Below are 3,893 nucleotides of genomic sequence, written 5' to 3'. Positions count from 1 at the left end.
GTCATGGCATTTTGGGGGAACAGGCCGAGTCACAAGTCAGAGAGTGAGGGAGACCTTCCTAAGGGAGTTTACTCCACACTTAAGAATGTTTGAGTCACATGACCTGGTTGGCATTTTAGAACTGTCCTACATGCTGTTGTGTGGAATAAGTGCTGAGAACCTGGGGTGTCCCAGAGCCGAGGTCAGAGGACAAGGTACCCATAATCCTTTGCAGTATTAGACATGACTTGCAGGACCTCCGCCGAGGCCCTGCAATGGTGCGAACTGGGAAAAGTGAGCTAGACATTGTGAGCAGAAAAGGCAGGCAGAGAAAACAGCGCCCCCCAGAGGAAGATCAGGGAACAGTCGGCCCGAATGGCTGGGCCGCTCTCTGAAGTCACTTACTTGCCATCCCTGAGATGTCAGGCAGGGATGGTGTCTGGTAGAGGGCTTGACAGGAGGGTGCTTGTGAATGAGTTCAGAGTCATGTAGTGTAGGCTAGCTCTTGCCACCTGAATGCAATTTTTAAAAAATTAAATGCCAAAAATGCTGGTGTGGCTAAACAAGCCTGGAATCCCAGTGTGTGGCAGCCTGAGGTGGAGAGCAGACCAGCCTGGCTATACAGCGAGTTTTAGGCTAGCCTGTGGTACATAGGGAAACCTTGTCAAAAGATAAAAAGCAGGTACTAACAGGATGGCCAGCAGGTAAGGGTGCTTTCTACAAAACCTGACAACCTGAGCTTGATCACAGGATCCCACAGAGGGGAAGGAGAGAGTTGGTTGCCACTCTGCATGTGTGTTGCACAGACACACTAAATACCTGGGGGAAAAAAGCAAATGAAAACATCAGGAAGCTGTGTAGGAAGCTGGTGGGTCGGAACCTGACTGAGGATGAAGGTCCCCGAATGCCACAATGAGAAGTCACAGCGAAAAGGCCGCTGTACTCTCCTCAGTAAGAAGTCTCCAGACTGCCCTGGTTCTGAATGTCCCTAGAAGGGCTTGTTGAAAATGATGTTCTCTAGACAATACAGGGGCACGGAGCCCAGGGGCCTGCGTTTTAGTAAAAACCTCAGGTCTTCCTTTTTTTCCTTTTTGTTGGTGCTACTTATTTCCTTTATTTGTTATTTATTTATTTATATTTATTTATCTATCTATTTCTTTATTTACTTACTTATTTGCATCTTTGGGACTAGAGTGGGCATTGTCTACCACCGCCCAAACCACTACATGCCCAGTTGTCAGGAGCCATTTCCCCCCAAAATTATTGCAGGAACCATTGCCCTGAGGAGTTTGCAGAGAGCTCCACACTCTAACAGTATTTAAAATCGTTTTATTGGCAGAGCCTATCCCACACCCAATTATCTGTTAATGGAGAGCTATCTGTTAGCGGAACCGCCCCACACTCTAACTATCTAGAGAACTAGGTGTGTCAACTTGTGACTTCCTGACCAAGGCAAAGTGACCTGACTGATTGTAACCTCCTGGCCGGTGACCTTGGGACCACGCTGCAACATCCCTTCCTGCTCTGGTCATGCCCCTGCCCCCCCAAATTCCTCATCCAGGGGCTCTATAAGCTGTAACCATGACGCTAATAGATGAACGCTTTGACAAGAGAACCTAGCATGGTCTTCTTCCTCTCTCCTGCCCATGTTTTTCAGATAGCGCCTCTCCGGGACTCTGGAATAACTGACCAGCCAGGCGGTTAAAACCCCTAGACTAAAGGACCCGCCAAGGCTGTTTACACCCAGTGTTCCCCAGTTCTCTTCCTGCAGTGAGCCATGACAAAGCAACTTGAACTCAGAGTGCTTGAACGGAGAAAAGACCTGGTGGTTCCGATGAAAGCTGCAACTCCCTCCTGCAGAGAGAGAGAGAGAGAGAGAGAGAGAGAGAGAGAGAGAGAGAGCAGACAGATACACACAGAGACAGAGATACACACAGAGACAGACAAACAGACACAAACACACACACACACACACACACACACACACACACACACACACACACACGAAGCGGGGTGGAGAGGGCAGAGGGCCAAGTAGGCAAACTCTAAAGTGCCTTTCAGCTCCAAGTTTATCTGATTATCAAACAGCCCTAATCTTTGCAAAAGCCTTTGCAAAGGCCACAGCCCGGAGACAATTTTTGCAAACTTTGCCTCCAACGCAAGCCATCGGGGGTTACACAAAGGGCACCGAACACCCCCACATCAAGATAAGAGAAGGAACACCTCCGAAAGCCTTTCTCCCTGGGGCTCACATGCACTTCTGCATGCGCCCCTTGAGACTTGGTTGTTTCGCCCCTGTGGCCCTGTGCTGGTTGGTGGGTGGGGGCAGCAGGAAGCAGGGGGCAGTTAGATGCTGCTGCGACCTGGGGATATCTTCCTGGCACTGAGAGAGCGCACCACTGTTTGTTTGCCAGAGACTTGTGAGCTGGATTTCAGAGTTCTGTTCAGAACCTTTGTGACTCTGAGGGTGGAAAATAAAAAGAAAATGTGTCTACGGGTTTTCCATAAGTCACTAGCACATCCCAGGACTCTTTCTCCACCTTAAACATTATGTTTCCCTGCAGGAAGGTACCTCTGTTTTTTACTTGGTTTTGAAATCCAATGCCATAATTTTTACTGCATCCTTCCTCACTAAATTATAGAATAATCTAACTCTTAAATGAATTATTTTTTTAAAAAATATTTTATGCGTGTGTGTGTTTTGCCTTAAATGTGTACCAGGTGACCCAGGAGGCTAGAAGAGGGTGTTGAAAATGGAGTTACAGATAGTTGTGAGCTGTCAAATGGGTGCTGCGGACTGGACTCAGGTAGTTCCTCTGAGAGAGCAGCCAGTGCTCTTAACCGCTGAGCCATCTCTCCAGCCCCAGGCTAGTCTAACAATTTGGAATGAATTTAAAAAGTAATAGTTCCGAGACAGATGTGGTGGCACAAGCTTCAATCCTGGCACCCTAGAAGCAAAAGCAAAGGTGGAGGTGGAGGCAGATGGAGCTCCTGAGTCCGAGGCTAGCTTGTCATATGGAGAGACAGCCAGACTAATCAGGGCTATGAAATGAGACCCTATTTCCGTAAACAAAAAAATAAGCATTGACAAAAAGGAAAGAAAGAAAAGTTTGTTTCATCCTAAGTAAAAGGCGTGTTTCTATATACCATATGTCTGTGACCGTATGTTTGTGAGATCAGCTGTGGTAACAGTGACCTCATCATGGGCTTTCACCCCTGTGCTACACACACACACACACAGCTCAGCGCCATGGGATCCAGTCTTAGCTAGCTCGTTAAGTTTTACCCTGAATGTAGGCCTGAGCTGTGTTGTAAGATCCACAGCGCTTCCTTGGGGGTCACAGTTAGGCTGGCCTGTTGGCTAGATCCCCTGTCCGACTTCTAGGGATGTCAAGACAAATTTGCAGCGAGGACGCGCAAACCCTCAGGAAACAGCTCTCCCGGGGTAAGAACAGGGGGCTTATGGGAGCGGCCAGTGCTAACAGGATCTGCTAAGGAAGAAAAGTAGAGTAAGGTCTGGAGAAAAGGTAGGTGGGAGTCAGATGCCTGGCTCCGGGTGGTCTGCCTGCCCGTGTAGGCTACCCCGGCTCTATTGTTTCCTCAAGGGCTGTTTTCCTCCTGTGGAGTGTCCCCCCTCCCCCACCACACATACCAGGGGCTTGTGAGCTCTGTTTGTTGTAAAGTAGGGCGCAGAGAATGGGGTGTGGGGCTGGGATAGGGACTTCTTAGTGTCAGGCCCTGCAGTCGCCCTCCCCCACAATAATACACTATGCTCTTGTCCATATGTCGCTCTTTGAGGGCCCCCCAGAACCCACCTTGGCAGCTGGCCCTTACAGAGGTGGAGGTGAGAGACCAGGTGCCGGGTGTCAGTGAGAAGGGCTTGAGAAGAAGCCTGAAGTAATCTCAGCCCAGAG

Source organism: Microtus ochrogaster, chromosome 2 (assembly GCF_000317375.1).
Source record: "Microtus ochrogaster isolate Prairie Vole_2 chromosome 2, MicOch1.0, whole genome shotgun sequence".
Taxonomy (NCBI): domain Eukaryota; kingdom Metazoa; phylum Chordata; class Mammalia; order Rodentia; family Cricetidae; genus Microtus; species Microtus ochrogaster.
The sequence above is the reverse complement of the archived record's forward strand: the minus strand, read 5'-3'. Positions refer to the sequence as shown.